This window comes from Hyla sarda, chromosome 2 (assembly GCF_029499605.1).
Source record: "Hyla sarda isolate aHylSar1 chromosome 2, aHylSar1.hap1, whole genome shotgun sequence".
NCBI lineage: Eukaryota > Metazoa > Chordata > Amphibia > Anura > Hylidae > Hyla > Hyla sarda.
Genome location: NC_079190.1, coordinates 339,075,006 through 339,097,621, shown reverse-complemented (window position 1 = coordinate 339,097,621; position 22,616 = coordinate 339,075,006). Strand labels below are relative to the sequence as shown.

Sequence of the window (22,616 nt, the reverse complement as noted above, 5' to 3'; positions counted from 1 at the left end):
AATTGGTGCACATTTGCTCGTTGGCTCCTAGGGTTCTGTCCAGCCCTGATACCTACTATGGTTGCACCCATTCCAATAATAATCACAATTTACACTAACACTTAAAGGGGTACTCCCGTGGAAACCTTTTTATTATTTTTTTTTTATATATATAAATCAAGTGGTGCCAGAAAGCTAAACAGATTTGTAAATCACTTCTATTAAAAAATCTTAATCCTTCCAGTACTTTTTAGGGGCTGTATACTAAAGAGAAATCCAAAAAAGAAATGCATTTCCTCTGATGTAATGACCACAGTGCTCTCTGCTGACCTCTGCTGTCCATTTTAGGAACTGTCCAGAACAGGAGAAAATCCCTATAGCAAACATATGCTGCTCTGGACAGTTCCTAAAATGGACAGCAGAGGTCAGCAGAGAGCACTGTGGTCAGGACATGACAGGAAATGCATTTATTTTTTGTATTTCGCTTTAGTATACAGCCCCTAAAAAGTACTGGAACGATTAAGATTTTTTAATAGAAGTGATTTACAAATCTGTTTAGCTTTCTGGCACCAGTTGATTTAAAAAAAAAAAAAAAAAAAAAAGTTTTCCACGGGAGTACCCCTTTCAGTTTACCCCCATATAAAACTTAACATAAGACCAATATAAAAAATGTAGTGATTGGTATAACACGTGAAAGGGGGTCCATCTTTCAAAATGCTGTTATGTATATTAAAAAGCTACTTTGCTATTATGTTTAGAAAATAACAAGGATAATAAAAACCCTTTATTTTTATTTTGCTGATTCCGGTCAAGTTTTGTAGAGTTACAACTGGTTGAACTAAAGATGAACCAAGTTATGTTAGAAGGGTAAACCAAGGTATGACCAGAATTAGTTACAGATTAATCCTGTAATATTTGATAATACAAGATTATAATTTTTATTATTATTTTAACAAACATTTCAACTTTATGGAGAGTACAGCCAGATTTCACATCACAGGAGATTGTGAAAACACATTCCAAATATTAAAAGAGTAGTGAGCCATAAATACATTTTATAAAAATGCTAATAAAAATTATGATAAAATCAGAACAAATAGTTCAGAAACAATCTAAAAAGGTGTAAAAAAAATAAAAATAAATAAAAATAAACATTTTAAGGAACAGACCAACAGACATTATATCGGGTATGAAAGTAGCTGAAAATACAGTATAACTATTGCCCCTTTCACATGACATCATTGGACTATGTTGCCAGTATACATGAGAATAATGTCAAAAAGTTATTCCAACGTATACCGTGGCGCCAAATTACTTTAAGTGACCAAACATAGTAGCTTAGAAAAATGAGTGAGAGTGGTGCTGGAGAGAGAGCCACTGGAAAGAGTACATAGCAGCCTGTGCTATATTGGAAAATATGTAGGCTACAGAAATAAGAATTGAATAAGTACACTATCTATATTTTAAAATAATCCTGAAATTTAGCATTTTCCATTCTGGCCACTAGGCCTAAAACTAAGCTGACACTTCCCATCCTGTACAGATCCTTTCCTAGCAGTGTCCTCCTTATCATGACAGACAGGTTTACAGTGAAAGGTGACACCAGTAGATAAGACACTATTTATAATAGCTGAAACTTAGCACCCCCTACTATAGAATTACCTCTAAAAAGAAAGATGAAAAGCGAAGGAAAACAATTAAATGGGCACTGTCATTAAAAAAAAATTTGCACTCCTTTTGGTAAAAAAAAGGTTTTATTTGGGTTTTAAAAAGTTGCCACTAGGTGTCTCCCTACTTGTACATTTGTCCATAGCACATTTCCCCCTATCTCTTGCACAGACTTTGGACTCTGCTGACCTGGCAGAAGTCCAAAAGCGGGAAATACTGAGGGGGGGGTACAGCCTTATCCAATCATAGCTCATCTCACACTGAACTGCTATGGGATGTGTGTAGCAGAGTGAGGGAGGAAGTTCTCCCCTGTATGGCTTCAGATGATGTCACAGCTGCTGGGTACCGCCCCTTCCCAGTCTGTGAATCTGACTGAGGCTGAGCAGAAAATACAGAGCAATATCAGGGTATGGGGTGGTTGTCATCATGGGGGCAGTGAACTGGGAGATTATAAAATTTAACAAGGTCATAAGAGGTACTCTTTAACTAAATATGATTTGTGCTTATTTTTTGGCGAGTACTCATGCTGCAATGGCCACATCCACGTGCAGTGGCCATTGATCACATTATTTTGCCTGTAAAACTGTGGTATTGCTTGTAAATTCATATGGTCATGGTGGGCGTAGTTCTGTCCACATGTGGCAGCTGCTGCATAAGAACTTAGCCTAAAGACCCTTTAGGCCTTCTTCACACAGTGGAATTTCCGTGCGGAATTCCTCAGAAGAATTCAACACAGACATTCCGCTGCACTGGGATTCTGCTGCACTGTTCACACAGCAGAATTTTAGATGTTTCTGCTGGGGAAATTACGATTCTGACATTCGCAGAAAAATTTGACATTTCTATTCCTTCTGCAGATTCCGCTGCATTTCCGAGTGGTCCTAGTGCCGGCATGTTCTGCCGATGCTCTGCTGCCAGTGGCATGTCCGCAAGATGTTCCAGCATGTGAACATAGCCTTAAGGTGTGAATGCAGCCCAAGTCTTGTCCATGCCTGAATGAGGGGATAACACACGGCAAGTAAAAAAGCACAAAAAGCCTACACGCCACACTCATCATTCCCCAATGGGAGATCTGTTAACAGGAAACTCTACTGACAACTCGCCATGAGCTCCATCAATATAAGCTAATTCTTTAAACACACATTTTCTTAAAGCAAAACATAAAACCAATGTGAATGGAAAGCAATTATTAGCCACAGCACAGCCTTACATAACATAACAGACATTCATAGCACTCGGAATTAATCAGAAACATGATGACAATCTTATGAAAATCCCTAAAATAAGACAATGGAAACAGCTGACACGTGAACCATAAATCAAAATCTATAGCCTCAAGTAATAATTGGCATTGAGGATTTTATGTATATTATTGGCATATGTAGCGTGATCATCGAGGAAGGTCTGCTGCTCAAGCTAACATTTAAGATAGAAAACTGGCACTGCTGTCAATTCCAGCAACGCTTCAGGCGGCGCATCGTTCTCTGACCCGAAGGTCATGTGACTATTAGGGGAGTGGCTAGTGGCAGCCGCCGCGACATAAACCTGGAGGATCATGCTTGCGTGGACCCGCTCCTGCTAATAGTTAGGCTATTTTCCACACAGGTGAGCATGTTAGGTAAGGTTTCTTAAAGTGTACCTGTCGTCATCAAAAACTTTTTTTTGATAATGTAGATAACAACATTGTATGTATATTTGTAATATACAGTACATTGGTAAAAAAAAAAAAAAAAGTGTACATTTTTTGGTGAAAAAAATGCAGCTATTGCATGTTTGTCTCTGTGAGGAGTCCAAATGCAGGAAGTGAGGACAGGAGAAGCAGGGCTCTGTGCAGGCTGCTGGCTTGTCAATCATCCTCATGTGTGAGCCCATAGCACGTCACAGAGCCTCACTGCACAGAGCCCTGCTTGTCCTCAGTGCACAGAGCCCTACTTGTCCTGCCCTAACTTCATGTATTTGGACTCCTCATAGAGACATACAGGCAATAACTGCAGAGACAAAAATATACATATTTTTTAACCAATGTATATGACAAATATACATATAATGGTATTATATACATTATATAAAAAGTTTTTATTGACAACAGGTACACTTTAAGGCGTAGGGGGATGACTTATTCTGTAGTAGCCAGATGATGCACTGGTAGCGCAAAACATATATTGTTGCACTTAAGGTGCACCCGCTGTATGTACTCCTAGTTGGACTGAATAAAGCAATTTAAAGACGACGTGGTGAGTGTAGCCTCTTTCAATTCTATGATTTGGATATTGTGCTAAAGCTAACATTATTGCAAGCATACCTGAGAAGTCTCCAAAGACATTAGTACTTAAAAAATTAAAAATAATAACTGTAAAATATTTGATTAAAGAAATAGTATGAACAGGAAGATCAAAGGAGCTCTTTACCTTTGCACAATTTTCTCTTCTGCTAGGTTTCTATTGCTTTCTTAGTGAAAAAACAGCATAGTAAGTAACTATATTCATGACTAAAAAATTATAATAAATAAATAAAACCCAAAACCCTCCCTATAAGTCAATAGGATCCATCAGCTTGTAAAAAGAATCTGTCATACCCATCATGGCACCTTTAAGAACAGAGGCTATAAAGCTAGGAAAGATACAAAGGCAGAAACTAAAGATGACCATACAACAAAGATGCCGCGCCAATATCTAGCAGCTGGTGAGCCACAACCCCATCTCCAGGAAAGCTAGGTGCCACTAGTACTAAAGAAGTCTGGTAGCTTTAAAGGACAAGTATCATGTATAAAAGACTTAGGGCCCTCCATGATCTCCTGTTTAGAGCCCCGTCTCTCCTATACAGTGGCGTGTCACGACCTCCACCCAAAGCGGGGGAAGCCACGCCCCCTCTATATAGTTCTGTGGGAGAGCCAAAGATTGTCGAACGGCTCACCCATAGAACTATATGGAGGGGGTGTGGTGGCCCCCACTTCGGGCGGGAGTCATGACGTGCCGCCGTATAGGAGAGCCGGGGATCTAAATTCTCGAACACCCCACAATCTAAAACTTATCCCCTATCCTTCAGAAAGGGGATACGTTTTTTTTTTTTACATGATACTTGTCCTTTAACATCAATAAAATTCTACCATGTCGCTCTATATGCAACCTGATTGGTGTAGCAGAAAAAGAAGATCATTTAGACAAGTTACATGTCTTCTATGGTCACTAGGTTTTCAACAACCATGGTGTGCGATATAACACTCCCTACAATTAAAGTATATAGTATATGCAGTCTGTAACGGATGACCTTTATATGGCCAAATTGTGCTAACCAAACTTTTGGATTTCCTGGATGAAACCTCAAAGTTTATAACAGACACTTTAGATATTTATGATGCATGTGTATTACAGATGCCATATAAAACCATATAAAATTACACTTTGGGGAGAAGCATATAAAGATGTCCTTTGTGTTAAAATTCACACAATATTTATTTTAATTTGAGCAGTTTTTATAGTGGGGGGTTTCTTTGTCTAATTTAAAGGGGTACTCCACAGGAAAACCTTTTTTTTTTTTTTATCAACTGGTGCCAGAAAGTTAAACAGATTTGTAAATTACTTATATTCCAGTACTTATCAGCTGCTGTATGCTCCACAGGAAGTTATTTTCTTTCCTTCTGTCAGACCACAGTGCTCTCTGCTGACACCTCTATTGCTATGGGGATTTGCTCCTACTCTGGACAGTTCCTAAAATGGACAGAGGTGTCAGCAGAGAGCAAGGAAATTCAAAAAGAAAACTTCCTGTGGAGCATACAACAGCTGATCAGTACTGGAAGGATAAAGATTTTTAAATAGAAGAACTTTACAAATATGTTTAACTTTCTGGCACCAGTTGATTTAAAAAAAAATGTTTTCCAGTGGAGTACCCCTTTAAGAAATTGGCCATGCAAAATAATAATTTGTGTGGAAAAGACAGGCATCAATGAACTTCTCACATCCTACATCACCTTTACTTACACCCAAAGTACAAAACTGATTAGCACAAATTGCAAAAAAATATATAAAAAAATAAAAAACAATCATAAATAAGATATGTGGGCTTCCAAGCTGAAAAACCTCTCAGAACACGTCAAAAATTGCATATAAACAATGCTAAATGCCCCCCTTTGTGTCAGCCAGTGAAACTGACCTTTGACCAGGCATATCATTAGCTACTAGAGAACTGATACTTTGTATAGTCTGGCGAAAATAAGTGGAGATGTCCATGGTAACCAAACACATCATGTACTGTATTACATTCTCCCACCTTCCTTGGACAAATGAAAACTTGGAATTTGATAGGTTGTGATGGGTTCTGCCCGATTGTTCAATACATCCAAGCGGGTGTCATAGCTGTCCTTATACTCTATCAAGGCATTTGGATGTCATGTCATAGAGAGGGTTCCCCTATGTGAGTCTTCTTCCATGCATGACATGGACAACCAGTTATCTAAACTGCTCTTTACCAGCCTATATTTTGTTTGTAAAACTATACTGTATTTCAATATCACCTTTTTAAACTCCATTCAATAGAGAAGAACAACACAACCTTCCACACTTAGCAGATGTTGTGCAATGTGGTGCAAGGTCTTGGCCAACAGAGCCCAATAAATTTCCAAAAATTAAAAAAATGTATACAGCAATCCAGTTGATGGCAGCAAAGTGAGATACGATTTTATTTACTCACATACAGTGGTCCCTCAAGTTACAATAATATTTGGCTCCAGGATGGCCAATGTATGTTGAGACCATAAATAAGTCTATGGAAACCTGGTAATTGGTTCTGATGCCCCAAAATGTCATCCAAAAATAGTAAAAGGAACGATTAAAGAAAAAGAAGTAGATAACTAATATAGATATAACAACTAACTAAACTAATAAAGAGCTTGCGGAGGCTATAAATCACTGTATGCAGAGGACAGGAGCTTCTTCGTGGTCCTGTACAGTACACACAGTGTCCTAAAAAAGTAATGGTGTCTAAAGAGTAGTACAGAACATGTAGTACCTCCCTGTACTGTAGGGGGCGCTACCAGACAGCCAGTCAGTACATGCACTTCAGTAATACAGGGGTTTTACCAGTGAATGCCTATTGTGATTGGTCAGTTCTTCCAGCCATTGACACGTTTCGCAGATCCGGACTGAATGTAGCATTGTATGGTGAGTCTGGTTTCAAGTTACAATGGTTCAGGAATGACCACTGTATGCTGAAAATATTGTAATCTAACAAACCACTGTATTTGCAATGATTCAACCACTATGGGGTCAGTACAAAGCAGCTGATACTTGAAAAAGTTCCTTGGGAATTGAAATGTTGGACACGTATGGATGAATAAAAGCAACACTCACAATGTTCTACAATTTACTGGAGTGCTGCTGTTTTTGTTCTTTTTTCTCCCATTATAAAATTAGATACAGATTCCCATTGTCAGTACATAAAAAAAAACTCAATAACACATAAAAATGCATAGTTTCTTGGCATGGGTACTGTCAAGAAAATGGCAATACAATGAAGGTTGCTATGTTATCTTATAACCGATATCTACAGAGGTAACTGACATAACCAGAAACTCACCTTAGGTAAATATATCAGGAACTAAACAGGTATTGCAGGATTCATGATGACTGCTTCAGACAGGTCTTGGTTTTACAACTCCTGCACAGAACATACACCCAGCACTTCAACTGTCAGCCATAAAATACTGGTACTGACTAACGTAACATTGCTCTCACTCCTACACATATGTGTTTTACTAATCTCTCCAAAGAAGAGACGCTTTCTCTAATCCAAGCATTTTATAGAATGCACACCATGTGTAAAACTCCACTTTTCAAAAACGGAATAGAAAGTTGGGCAATTTTTTTTTCTATGTATTCTGCACTATTTGGAGCTGTATGTTTAAAAGTAAGACTTCTGCTTGCTCCTTCTTGGAATCTGTATGTACTGCAGTTTTCTGGTGTTCACAGACTTATGCTTGTCTAGGCCTACATCTTGGCTCCCCTGCTTCCCCACCGAGAAGCAGACCAAACACGCCAGACTCCTGGCAGCCGAGGAAGACTGTCAATTCCCTGAGGAACTTCACACAGGAAGCCAGAATAATCTACAAATCTTCACTACCTGCAATAGTTTCTCATATCTTCCTGGAAGACCACCATGGCACCAAGAAAATAAACATTAGAGCCACGGAAACCCAGCCTTCGTTCTCCATCTCTGTGGTCTCCAACTAGACCAATCCTAAAACCAGCAGAATCTTTACTTCAATTTGGGTGTTAATGGTACAGAAAACAGAGGGTTGGGGGGGGGGGGGGGGCGGGGGGCAGTTCAGGTTAAACACATATGTGTGGAGCCAATGGGAACCTGAGACTGGTAAGTAAGGTAAGTGGCCATGAGTCTGCCCAACACCAAACAGAGGGTGAATGACGTCTAAAGTGGCTATCCTGTGTTTAGGTAGTAGAGGACTGGAGCCTGAAGTGGCTGTCCACTGTGAAACAGCAGTGAACAGTGGAGTGGTGAAGGTGACATGGGGCATGTAGCAAATTTGCCACCAGTTCTATTTTTTTGGCAGAACAATCCTGTGATCTGGGCAGCAAAGTGTCCAAATTTTTGGTTTTTGCTGTCAATGTTTTACTGTTCTAATTTTCAGTAGTCGTCCAATAGTTCAGTTTAGAGGTGACTTTTTCCAGCATACAGTAAGTGGAAAAGATTATCCTGCTGTTGATGAGGTAAGATCACCTGATCTCAGTGTCTGATTGGTTGCGCTGGGTCTTAGAGCAGCAGGTATTCCAATCTTGCAAGCAGGCTTTAAGATTTCCCAATCTGTCACCTTCCAAGAAAATCAGAACACAGTGCAGCCCAGCGGGATCGGCTACTTCACAGAAATACTTTCACAAAGCATGGGGCAGACATCAGGGGCAATTTTTTTTTATACCACCTGGGGGTTCTAACTAGTAGCAAATTTGTAATGGGGTCACTCTTGAGTAACAGTGGTCCAGGTGTATTTTAGTAGTGTTATTTTAGAAATTTCTACTATCAGTAAAGTTATAGTGCCACCATAAGCGACGTAACCAATAAGCTTTTGTGCTCATTGAATTTTTTAAACCAATAAGCTTACTAAGACCTTTATTATTAAAAAAATAAATACATTTTCATTTTTTTGAAACTGCTGTAGAGGTATTCTTCTCAGGGGACCACCAGGAAAAACCCAGGATCAAGCAAGGCGCGTGAATCTCGTGTAGAGTAAAAAGGTTTATTACCCACAATGCAACGCGTTTCGCGGAAGAAGCGGTCTTCCGTGAAACGCGTTGCATTGTGGGTAATAAACCTCTTTACTCTACACGAGATCCACGGGCCTTGCTTGATCCTGGAGGTGATTGTGTAGTTGCTGATTTGTCTCAGGAGCGGTTGCTGCTGGATCCTGGTTATCACCACTATTACTGCCTTGACCATTGTTGTATGTGGCTCAGTACAACCACCGCTGGAGAGCACTTGAACATCTGTTCATTTTATATTTCACCTTACGTTATCACACAGAGCGCTTTCCTTTTTTCTAGTCTTCTCAGGGGAGGTATTTCTGTAAGGATCTTAGAGGGAACCTGTCATCAGATTTTACATATATATATATATATATATATATATATATATATATGTTTTGCTACCGGTCCGTGCTCATGAAGAAGGTGATTTTTCAAGTAGCCCCAGGGGCGTGTGTGGCCTGCTGTAGTAGTCACCGCGCTCCGGATTGTAGCCACTCCTATTAGGTGTAATTGAAAGCCTGGGCACCTTCAACATCACAACTCTGCCCCTGAACAGAGAAAGCAGAGACACAGGCATGTACCAGGGATGACACTCACGTCTAGAAGGAGCGCTTACAGCCCACCGCAGTGGTGACTACTACAGAAAGCCACATGCCCCTGGGACTATTATATTTTTTTTAGGGATCGACCGATTATCGGTTTGGCAGATATCGGCCGATATTCACGATTTTGGACATTATCGGTATCGGCAATTAACCCCCCCCCCCCCCCCACCTCACCTCGCCGGCCAGAGACTGCCACTGCCCCATTGCCTCCCCCATCCATGGTTTTATAATTACCTGTTCCCGATGTCCGCGCTACTTCTGGTTCCTGCGACGTCATGCGCTATTGCTGTGCGCTGCGCAGCGCAATGACAAGTAACATCCTCAACGCAACGTCACCCTCAGTGCGCACAGTGACAGTGCAGGACGCCGTCGGAGCCAGAAGTAGCGCGGACCCCGGGAACAGGTAATTATAAAACCGGGGATGGGGGAGGCAATGGGGCAGCGGCGGTGGTGGTTGGACTAGGGAGGACCCCAGGACAGGCAGGGCGAGAGAAGAGGGCGGCGGTGATGGTCTCTGGCCCCGCAAAAGCCGCTGCAGTTCATTGATTTAAAGCACCCGATTTAAATCACTGATCGGCAGCGGCTTCTGCGGTGTCGGGGGGGGGGGGGGGGTGAATAGCCGATAACTTATACCGGAATATCGGTATAAGTTATCGGCTATCGGCCTGAAAGGTCACAGATTATCGGTATCGGCCCTAAAAAATCAATATAGGTCGATCCCTAATTTTTTTGTTTGACTTATTTCCCCAAATATCATTCAGACTACTTTGGTTGATAAAAGGGAAAGAGCATTCGCATAAACTGTGCAGTTATAGAATCTACTAGAATGGTCTCTGTCACAGAAGACAGGAGGGTGACATCACATAGTGACAGATGTGAAATAACCCATCAACATGACCCATTTTTCTTTTCTAAAACATAATCGACTTCTACGTTACCTATTGCAGTAACCTATACTGAAGGAATGAATCAGTGTTTACTAACAACTCCCATATTGGGCAACCAGTTAAACCCAGAATACAGCAATAGAACGTGTCATTTAGAGCTGCTAGATGACAACTCGCTGAAGTATGAGGGGACAACTTACCTTCTTAGCAGAAATAAAGGGGGAGATTTATCAAAACCTGTCCACAGGAAAAGTTGTCCAGTTGCCCATAGCAACCAATCGGATTGCTTCTTTCATTTTGCAGAGGCCTTGTTAAAAATGAAAGAAGCAATCTGATTGGTTGCTATAGGCAACTGGGGAAATTTCCCTCTGCACAGGTTTTGATAAATCTCCCCCAAAGTATCACTCGGGCCAACATTTTGGAACATATTACATTATACATGTGAATATATGCGCAAATATAATATTGAGCAAATATAGGAAATGGAAGTCAAATGGGGGAGGGGGGGTCTAACGCCTGTGACCTTCCTCCTAATCTATAAATCATAGCAGAGGGACCCAGTGTGTCCATGCAGTATTATTATATAAATCCTGCAAGGAACACTGCAGAAAAAATGTCCAAAATGTGTGGGACTCTTCTCATCCCATAGACCAGTGGTTTCCAACCTGCGGACCTCCAGATGTTGCAAAACTACAACTCCCAGCATGCCCGGACAGCCAACGGCTGTCCGGGCATGCTGGGAGTTGTAGTCTTGCAACATCTGGAGGTCTGCAGGTTGGAGACCACTGCCATAGGCTATAACTGGTGTGTTCTCCATTTTGAAGATCCCATGGACCACCCCTTCCATACCCCAATTGACTTAGGGAAGGGATGAAGGTTCCTTTGCCTTTTTCCTTTACACATTGCGGCTCCTGTCCACTCCGTGTGCGGTAAAAACTGAAAGAATTTGGATGATAAAGATTTAAGTAGATAAAGTAAATATTTACTGTTTAATGACTAAATGATTGTGCAACTTTCTATAAATTCTTGGGCTTCGCTCCCCATTTATAAAACCTCTGCTGGCAGTGAATATTCTTGTTCAGATCCAGAGACTTAAAACCACTGCAAACCTAATATATTTTTTTTAACAACAGGAAATCTAGTACACGTATGTTCAAATGGAGCAGATATGCTGCACAGAAAATCTGCAGTGATGTCACAGCAGAAAATCTGCACCAAACCAACTCTATTTGCAGGAGATTTTCTGTATTTTTTTATTTTTTTTTTTTTTTAATGCAGTGTGTGGATGAGATTCCTTACATCCAATTTATTTCAATGTTAATTGTAAATGCTGCAAATTATCTGTTACATGTGGACTGCACGCTTTATCACAGAAAAATAAAAACTGTAATATTAGCCATTCGCGATTACGTGCCCAAAAAAAACCTTGCGATTATTAACTTGCAATTTAAGGGGTACTCCGCCCCTAGACATCTTATCCCCTATCCAAGGAAAGGGGATAAGATGTCTGATCACAGTGGTCCCACTGCTGGGGACCCCCACGATCTCTCCTGCAGCCCCCCCCCCCCCCCCCCCCCCCCGAGTCATTGGCTCTCCAGAGCTACGTTTGCTCCATGGCTGATGACTCATGATACAGGGACAGGAGGTTTGTGATCTCATGGCTCCACCCCTCGTGATGTCGTGATCCTCCCTCTTAATGCAAGTCTATGGGAGGGGGAGTGGCAACAGTCACAAACAGCTGGCACCTGTCATCAGCCACGGAGCAAACGGAGCTCTGGAGAGCTGATGACTCGGGGGGCTGCAAGACAGACCGAGGGGGTCCCCAGCAACGGGACCCCTGCGATCAGACATCTTATACCCTATCCTTGGATATGGGATAAGATGTCTAGGGGCAGAGTACCCCTTTAAATGTTGGTCATTCTCCTCCGAGGGGTCTTTGCGCTTTCTTCTTCAAGGACAAGCAGCATGCTCTAGAACCTTTCCGCAGAGCTAATCATTGGCCTCTGTGGTGTCCTGTCTTGCCCAGTGATTGGCTAAGCAGAAGGTCCTGTAGCCAGCTGCTTGTCTCTGTAGAAGCACAGAAGAAACGGGAACGGGATCTGCAGCAGAACTACAGGAGACCGGGACTATCTAAGAATCAGCTTTGTTTTACCTGCACCCCAGCTGGGTGGGTGGATAGACGTGAAATAGGAGGGATGTGATATGGGGGGGGGGATAGATATGAAATTGGGGGGGGGTGGGGGATTTCCCCATTTGTTTATTATATTGCAATCGCATATCAAAGTCGCTATTTGACACTTTCCACAAATCCTGAAGCCATAGTCCATGGATTGCAGGATAAAACTTACCAGGAAAGGTTAAAGGACCTTAACATGTATAACTTGGAAGAAAGAAGAGACAGAGGGGATATGATGGAGACTTTTAAATACATAGAGGGAACCAACACGATAAAAGGAGGAGATAATATTTAAAAGAAGAAAAACTACCACAAGAGGACATAGTTTTAAATTAGAGGGGCAAAGGTTTCTGCAGTAATATCAGGAAGTATTACTTTACTGAGAGAGTAGTGGATGCATGGAATAGCCTTCCTGCAGAAGTGGTCGCTGCAAATACAGTGAAGGAGTTTAAACATGCGATAAGCATAAGGCTATCCTTCATATAACATAGGGCCAAGGACTAATGATAGGATTCAGATTATTGGGCAGACTAGATGGGCCAAATGGTTCTTATCTGCCGACACATTCTATGTTCTATGTTTCTATAGTGTGGACGGACCATAATATAATGGCATCCACTCTAAACAACCCTATGTAGGAAACATCCAGCCATCTGTGATATGCTATGTTCACACAGGATTTCATCTATGGATGTAAACAAAAATCATAGCAAACAGAGCTTAAAAAAACCCCGAAATAAACAGTATATAAAGTTCCAAAATGAAAATTAGATTTCAATTACATAAAATAAAAAAATACCTATGTCTACCTATTTTAGTTGGATTAGTTTCTGTTAATATCTATATCTTCACTTCAGCCAGCAAAAATATAATTTGACGGATATCAAGTTGCCGAATGCACCTCATGTCCAATGTTTTGGGAGGAATACTGTAGCCCTATACCTCACTTCCAACCTGACAACATTTGAGAAAAAAGCTCCCCTTTCATCTACATGGGCAAGGGAACATTTTGAGAGCTGATAAACAATGTAGGAAGGCGATTGGTGCTCCATGTATTTTTATTCTTACTTGCTTATTTGGATGGGTTTGAAGAATTGTTTTTGCGATCATTCATTCAACCCTCCATAGATGAACACTATCTGTCGGCAGCAGCACTACCTAGGAAATTATTTTTACGTTGGTGTCATCAGCCAACAAAAGATACCTTAAAAGGGCTACTCCGCCCCTAGACATCTTATGCCCTATCCAAAGGATAGGGGATTAGATGTCTGATCACGGGGGTCCTGCCACTGTGGACCCCCACGTGTACTCGGTGTTTGTTTAGAGCGTCGGGTGCAGAACCGGAGGCTCGTAACGTCACGGCCACGCCCCCTCAATGCAAGTCTATGGGAGTGGGTGTGACGGCCGTCACACCCACTCCCATAGACTTGCATTGAGGGGGCATGGCCGTGACGTCACAAGCCTCCGCCCCACATCGCCAGTCATCCGGCACGGAGTGAAGTTCCCTCTGTGCACATAATGTCTGGCAGGAGATCGTCAGGACCCCCCGCCATCAGACATCTTATCCCCTATCCTTTGGATAGGGTATAAGATGTCTAGGGGCAGGGTACCACTTTTAAGCAGATTTGCACCAAAAAGCATTTACCTGCAGTCCTACAGCGGAGACCTCAAAGGTTTCTCCAGGCCTGCTTCTTCTGGATCATCATGCCTCATCTTCATGAACTGACCAATAATCGTAACATTTCTCTGATCAGTCCTGTAGTGTTCAGCAGAAGGAGTTTAAATACATGTAAGGTCTCCTATAAAGATGACTAGATAAATTATGACTCCACTAAATGACCCAAGCTACAGAGGAAACACCTCCTCTCCACATTACAAGATGCAACAAAAGCGGTCGGCTGGATGCCTGTTCAGCCAACAGCTATTTTTCTTGGCTGCACCATGAACATGAAAGCCTTGCCAAGTGTGCATGTATATTTTAATGAGGAGAGACAATAAGCCGCTGCCAGACATTTTCTCGCCAACATACCTGATCCCTCTTTCTCCCAACATCTGCTATTGGGGAACAGTTGGAAGGCCTCCATACACAACATTGGCCCAGATTTGTCAATCTGCCCGAAATCAAAACTGTCTGGTGTTACCCATACCAACCAATCACATCTCAGCTTTCTTATCTTAAAGGGGTATTCCAGGCAAAAACGTCTTATCCCCTATCGAACGGATAGGGGATAAGATGTCTGATCATGGGGGGGGGGGGCCCTCGTGACCTCCCTGCAGCAGCCCGCATTCTATGCGTAGCTGCATCTGCAGTTTCGGAAACCACCGGGCTTCCCAGATGGGAACGTGACGTCCGTAATGGCCGCAACGCCCCCTCCCATAGACATGAATGGAGGGGGCGTGGCGTGACGTCACGTCCCCGTCTCGGAAGCCCGGTGGTTTCCGAAACTGCAGACGGAGCTACGCATAGAATCCTGGCTGCTGCAGGGAGATCGCAGGGGGGGGGGGCCCCCATGATCAGACATCTTATCCCCTATCCTTTCGATAGGGGATAAGATGTTTTTGCCCGGAATAACCCTTTAACAAGACCCGGAAAAGTGAAAGCTGATCTGTAATTGGTTACTAAGGGCAAAACTAGAAGGTTTTTGTTTCCGGCACATTGATAAATCTGGGCGAATGCTGATTTCAATGGGATCTGAAATTTCATCCAACTTTAATCTCAAGTGTATGGCCAGCTTTAGGCCTTATGCACAGTAGTGCCCATAGGAGTCTTCTGGCACCATATTAAAGGGGTATTCCAGGAAAAAGCATGTATATATATACTCCATGCTTGAAAAAGACTTCATGGAGTAGGTTGAAATGTTGCACTACAGATGTGTGAATAAATCATCATCTTTTTTTTGGACTTGGAGTGCCGCCTTTTTCCTTCATTTGGACATCTATTTATATTGGAGGGGTCTCTTGATCAGGACCTCTGGAGTCGGCTGAGCACCCAATGGTCTGGACTTGAAGTCCTTCATAGTGCTGCTTATCTTTGTTACATATGTATGTATATATATATATATATATATATATATATATATAAAATCAACTGGCTCCAGAAAGTTGAACAGATTTGTAAATTGCTTCTATTAAAAAATCTTAATCCTTCCAATAATTATCAGCTGCTGAAGTTGAGTTGTTCTTTTCTGTCTGACAACAGTGCTCTCTGCCGACATATCTGCTTGTCTCAGGCACTGCACAGAGTAGAAGAGGATTGCTATGGGGATTTGCTTCTACTCTGGACAGTTCCCGAGACAGGTGTCATCAGAGAGCACTTAGACAGAAAAGAACAACTCAACTTCAGCAGCTCATAAGTACTGAAAGGATTAAGAGTTTTTTAATAGAAGTAATTTACAAATCTGTTTAACTTTCTGGAGCCAGTTGATAACTAAATAATAGTTTTTCCTGGATAACCCCTTTAAGATCCCATACAACTCAAAGTTAGAGCCACAACACATTTGTGTGCTTCAGCTTTCCATAGATTCCAGTGGTCCTAAGGCTAGGGTCACACTACGAAATGTCTGGACGGAAATTCAGAGTGCGACCAGCTCCGACTGAATCCGTCAGCGCTAGGACTGTGCATGCATTGTCGTCCCCATAGGCGGCAACATATTCCAGGTGGATTTCACTGAAAGAGTGACTAAATGTCTGCCTCTGAAATTCTGCAGCGTGCACTGTGCAGTGAAATCCCATTGCAAATCCCATTTTAGGGTACGTTCACACGCGCGGATTTAGCTGCGGATCCGCTGGTAAAGGCCCCGCTCTATGCTAGCTTTACATGTGCCTGCTGGTAGCGGCAATACGCCGCTCCGAGCAGACACACTGCAGCGATGTGCACGTCGTACTCGCACATCGTGGCCGCTCTCCCTGCTCTGAGCTAGGCAGAGGGCTCCCGCGATGTGCGAGTATACATCGCAGTGTGCCTGCTGGCATTCCACTATGAGCAGGCACATGTAAAGCCAGCATAGAGCGGGGCCTTCAATAGCGGATCTGCAGCGTAAAATACGCTGAAAATCCGCGCGTGTGAACGTACCCTCAAAGTAGAATTCTCCTGGGAAATTCTGTAGTGTGAACCTAGCCTTACAGGATCAGGTGGTCCTAACGCTTTTCATATAGGACATACTTCTTTCTATTGTGTTCTTACCTGGACAATCTACACACTGAGGATATACACATTTTTTGGGATATCACGTGTAATCTAAGCATTGGTCTTGATAGATAAATTGGAGCACTGTCATATCAGTATTTCATATTGTTACATGCATATTCACACACACACACACACACACACACACAGTAGATTTCATGCAGAAATTACTGAAAAACTGTTCCATACACGTTAAAGGGGTACTCCACTGGAAAACATTTTTTTTTTTAACCAGCTGGTGCCAGAAAGTTATACAGATTTGTAAATTACTTCTATTTAAAAATCGTAACCCTTCCACTACTTATCTGCTGTATGTTTCAAACGAAGTTCTTTCCTTTTTGAATTTCTTTTCTGTCTGACCACAGTGCTCTCTGCTGACACCTCTGTCCATTTTAGGAAAGAATCCCCATAAAAAACCTATCCTGCTCTGGACAGTTCCTGACATGGACCGAGGTGTCAGCAGAGAGCACTGTGGCCAGACAGAAAGGAAATTCAAAAAGAAAAGAACTTCCTGTGGAGCATACAGCAGCTGATAAGTACTGGAAGGATTAAGATTTTGAATAAAAGTAGTTTACAAATATGTTTAACTTTCTGGCCCCAGTTGATTTAAAAACAAAATGTTTTCCAAGGGAAAACTCTGTAGCACAGAGTTTCCCAACAATGGTGCCTCCAGCTCCTGCAAAACTCAACTCCCAGCATGCCCGGACTGCCTTTGGCTGTCCGGGCATGCTGGGAGTTGTAGTTTTGCAACAGCTGGTGGCACCCTGATTAGAATACACTGTTTTAGCAAGTGAGCGGATTTTTTTCAAGTCCCAATTACATGTATAAGTCGCACAAATTGCGACTGCAGTATACAGTTTTTAAAATGGGACTACGTAGCATGTGTCATAGCCCCCCCCCCCCCCCCCGACACTACCTAGCCTAGACATCATATCATCCGTTTCAGTGGGTCAGAATGCTACATGGCGACTTTTGCCCGTGCCATATAAGATCGCAGCTACTGATGGTAAATGTAGTTCGCTATCATTCAATGCCATGTATCAGAATGACCCTGCGATGTCATATTGTGAGGTCACAAGCTGCAGGTGGTAGCCCTAGCCTTTTTATTAGAGTGCTTATGGCATGATGGCGGCCAGATCTTTCTCTCTCTAGCCAGCTGTGGTATCAGCACACAGCATCCATTATAGATCATCCATTCCAATAGGACACAGATCAGGATCAGTCACACACTTCCACCCCAGAGGGCAACCCTCTGCTCCTTTGTCAGGACTCCAACCCCCCAGATGTCCAGGAAGCTGAACACTTGTCTACTGTTGCTATGTTCCTAGACATTGCGGATACTCTCAGATACGGTCAACAACACAAGACTTATTTTTTTGGGGGGTGATTTCTTCTCAGATGATCTACTGTGCTGTAATAAGATCCTGGCCACACCAGATCACTACAACAATGTACATATAGACCAGTGTTTCCCAACCAGGGTGCCTCCAGCTGTTGCAAAACTACAACTCCCAGCATGCTCGGACAGCCGAAGGCTGTCCGAGCATGCTGGGAGTTGTAGTTTTGCAACAGCTGGAGGCACCCTGGTTGGGAAACACTGATATAGTAGACACATTGCATCCTTATTGCTACAGTAGCAATACACAAACACAACCATCACTAGCACACCAAAATATTGATCCAGGTTACAGGGTATCAGATCACTGCATACACAACAAGACAAACAAATAAATCCTAATCCTATAGAATATAAAGGCATCAGCCACCTCAGCCTACAACACCTTCAAGCTCCATCCATCCACCCTGCAGCCATGCACCTTACACACCAGCACCCCAGAAAGCAGCTGCCACAGGCTGACCAAACCGCACCCCTGCTGGAAGTAGTGCACCAGCCATAGGCACCGCAGGGGTTAACTAGAAATAGACGGATCGCACGGCGGCCCCCGGTTTCCTTTCCGCTCCCCCTCTCACCTGCTTCCTCGTCCAGTAGTCAAGTGCAATCCTCCGGAGAGATCGGGGGAGATCCGTAGGAAATCCTTGTGAAATGAGGCTGGATGTGAGTGTATATGCGCAGCAGGCTGGGAGCAGCACACTGCTTCTTCACACGGCAGACAATAGGACAGCGAGGAGATAGTCGCCACCTAATGGCCGCGTACGGAACTGCACCTGCATTCAGGCATTGTACTGATGGGATCCAGAACACAACACTAGTACTTTCTGGTGCGTTCACACTGAGTAATTCAAGAGGAATTTACTCGAGTAATTCCTCTTGAATTCTCCACTCCAAATGAATGCACATCTCCTCTGCCCATTGACTTTCAAGGGGTACTCCGGTGAAAACCTTTTTTCTTTTAAATCAACTGGTGGCGGAAAGTTATACATATTTGTAATTTGCTTCTATTAAAAAATCTTAATCCTTCCAGTACTTATTAGCTGGTGAATGCTACAGAGGAAATTCCTTTCTTTTTGGAACACTGATGACATCACGAGCACAGTTCTCTCTGCTGACATCTCTGTCCATTTTAGCAACCATGCACAGCAGATGTATGCTAAGGGCAGCATGGTGGCTCAGTGGTTAGCTCTGCTGCCTTGCAGTGCTGGGGATAAATAAATAAAGCGTTATTATAATAACGTCAGCAGAGAGAACTGTGGTCGTGATGTCATCCGAGAGCATTCCAAAAAGAAAAGAATTTCCTCTGTAGTATTCAGCAGCTAATAAGTACAGGAAGAGTTAAGATTTTTTAATAGAAGTCATTCACAAATATGTTTAACTTTCTGCCACCAGTTGATTTAAAAGAAAAAAGGTTTTCACCGGAGTACCCCTTTAATGTTTTTTCCGCTGTCCTGTTAACACTGCGGAAATTCTTCTAGCGGAATTCCGACGCTGAATTCCGTTCCGCTTGAAGAAAGAGCGTGTTCCTTCTTCAAGCGGAATCCGCTAGCAGAAATCAATAGTAGTCAATGGTAAAAAAAAAATTCCACCCGACATCGTTTTTGCGCGGAATCTCAACCCCATTTCCGCGCGCAATTCTGCACAAATTCCACACGAATTCCACACAAATTTCACGCGAAAATGTTTTTATTTTTTCGGCACGTAAATTTTTCACAGTGAATTCCTCTTGATTTGCTCAGTGTGAACGCACCCTAAGGCTGCTTCCACACTATGAAGTTCCCCCGTTAATATATGTACGTTTGAAAAATTATTATTAACGCACATTAAACAACCCCACTTAAGTCAATGGGTTTTTTCGTTTACCCGTTATCACACGTTATAGCCCGTCATGACTAACGGACATTAGTTATGACGGGAGAAATAAAAAAAAATTTCGCCTGTCACAAGAAACGGGTAAATAAACGTACGTTATTTTTAATATTGAAGTCTATGGCCGACATACATTAGAAAATACACCCGTTAATGCCCGTTATTATAACGGACGTTATTTTTACTGAGCATGCTCAGAAGAGGTGACATCAGCAGACTCCTGCAGTGCTGAGGGACTACTACTCCCAACATGGAACAGACTTGTTTTCATGATGGGAGTAGTAATTCCCCACTGCTGGAGTCTGCCGGTGGCTGGGGAGGCTACATTAGTGTTTGTACTACTACCCCCATCATGGAACAGACTCTGTTCCATGATGGGGGTTGTAGTACAGGGGCTGAGGGATTGATCGCACCGGGTCTCACTTCTGACACCCGATGCGATCAGAAGTTATTAAGCTGGGGAGCGGGCGCAACCCTGCGATCACAATGTATTTTTTTACTTTCATTTTCAAATTCCCCGCTGGGAGCCCTGAATGGGCGGTACTGAGGAGCCAATCCCAGAGGGGTTTTTAAAATGGACAATGTGAGGGGACATATGTATATTAAAAGTGTTGTGGGGGGGCAAGATATATATAGCGCTATATATCTAGCCCCCAGCGCATTTATAATATGCCTCCCGCCAGCACATTAATAAAAATAAGACCCCCGCCAGCGCATTAATAAAAATATGACCCCTGCCAGCACATTTATATGTATACATCTATACCGCCCGCCAGCGCATAATGTGACCCCGCCGGTGCATTTGTCTTAATCAGAACGCATCCAGCAGCCACCTGCCAGATGATCCTGATAGATATACTATTCATTCATAGTGCCGGCGGCTGCATATGTATATAGATGTGCTGGGGGGGCAGACATATAGCGTTATCTGCCCCCCACAGTGCTTATATTTACATATGCAGCCGCCGCGCTATGAATGAATAGTATATCTGTCAGTATCATCTGCCGAGCGGCTGCTGGATGTGCTGCTGACAGATATACTTGTCACATATAGCGCATTTGTGCAGCGCTATATGTGATATCTATATATACTATTCATTCATAGCACAGCGCCGGCATATGTATATAGAAGTGTTGTGGGGGGCAGATAACACTATATGCCTGCCCCCCCCCCCAGAACATCTATATACATATGCAGCCGCCGGCGCTATGAATGAATAGTATATCTATCAGGATAATCTGGCCGGCGGCTGCTGGATGCGTTCTGATAGATATACCATTCACATATAGCGCTGCAATGGAAAATTAAGACAAATGTGCCGGCGAGGTTACTTTATACGCTGGCAGGGGTATAGATGTATACATATAAATGCGCTGGCGGGGGTATAGATGCATACATATAAATGCGCCGGCGGGGTCACATTATGCGCTGGCGGAGGGTATAGATGTATACAAATAAATGCGCTGGCGGGGGTATAGATGTATACATATAAATGCGACGGCGGGGTCACATTATGCGCTGGCGGAGGGTATAGATGTATACAAATAAATGCGCTGGCGGGGGTATAGATGTATACATATAAATGTGGCGGCGGGGTCACATTATGCGCTGGCAGGGGGTATAGATGTATACATATAAATGTGCTGGCGGGGGTCATATTTTTATTAATGAGCTGGCGGGGGTCATGTTTTTATTAATGCGCTGGCGGGGGTCATATTTTTATTAATGCGCTGGGGGGGCTAGATAAATAGTGCTCTATGCCCCCCACAACACTTTTAATATACATATGTCCGCTCATATTGTTCATTTAAAAAACCCCGCTGGGATCCCTGATTGGCTCCTCAGAACCGGCCATTCAGGGCTCCCCGCGGGGAATTTTAAAATGAAAGTAAAAAATTCATCGTGTACATCGCAGGGTTGCGGAGCATGCCGCCCGCTTCCCAGCTTAAGAACTTCTGATCGGATCGGGTGTCAGAAGTGAGACCGAGTACAATCAATCCCTCAGCCCCTGTACTACAACCCCCATCATGGAACAGACTCTGTTCCATGATGGGGGTAGTAGTACAAACACTAATGTAACCTCCCCAGCCACCAGCAGACTCCCGCAGCCAGGGAATTGCTACTCCCATCATGGAAACAAGTCTGTTCCATGATGGGAGTAGTAGTAGTCCTGGCTGTGGGAGTCTGTAGGCAGAGGTGTTAAAACGTCTGTACATGACGGATGTTATAACGGGTCTTAACGGATAAATATGCCCATTATTTGGACAGACATTATTCAGCCGTTAGCACCCGTTAATTCACCCATTATTAAACGTCTGTTAACAATACATTATAACGTCCGTTTATTAACGGGTGAACTTTATAGTGTGAAAGCAGCCTAACAAGTGTATGTTAGAAATAATTCCGTAGTCCTCATCTCTTCCTGCCATTATTCCATGTTGTTGCCGTCTGTTTAGCTTTTGTAACTCAGAAATTACAATATGTGATACAGTTATTATTATTATTATTTTAAAACTCAAAACTTCTGCAGAGGAAAAGTCGACCAGTTGCCCGTAGCAACCAATCAGATCGCTTCTTTAATTTTTAAAAAGACCTCTGAAAA

At 42.8% G+C, this 22,616-nt stretch overlaps 1 protein-coding gene across 4 annotated transcripts in view; it reads right to left on the bottom strand.

Moving 5' to 3' along the window:
- PIK3C2B (phosphatidylinositol-4-phosphate 3-kinase catalytic subunit type 2 beta) overlaps window positions 1-22,616 on the bottom strand; it is a 129,884-nt gene that overhangs the window by 95,374 nt on the left and 11,894 nt on the right. The window contains exon 1 of one of the 4 annotated variants that reach the window (XM_056558097.1): window positions 18,723-18,872. The exons of 2 other annotated variants lie outside the window; for them this stretch is intronic. The gene's annotated coding sequence lies outside the window, so the exon portion shown is untranslated. Of the gene's footprint in view, window positions 1-14,210; window positions 14,311-18,722; window positions 18,873-22,616 lie in introns of those variants that run through there. One more of the 4 variants, XM_056558099.1, reaches the window with a different exon arrangement.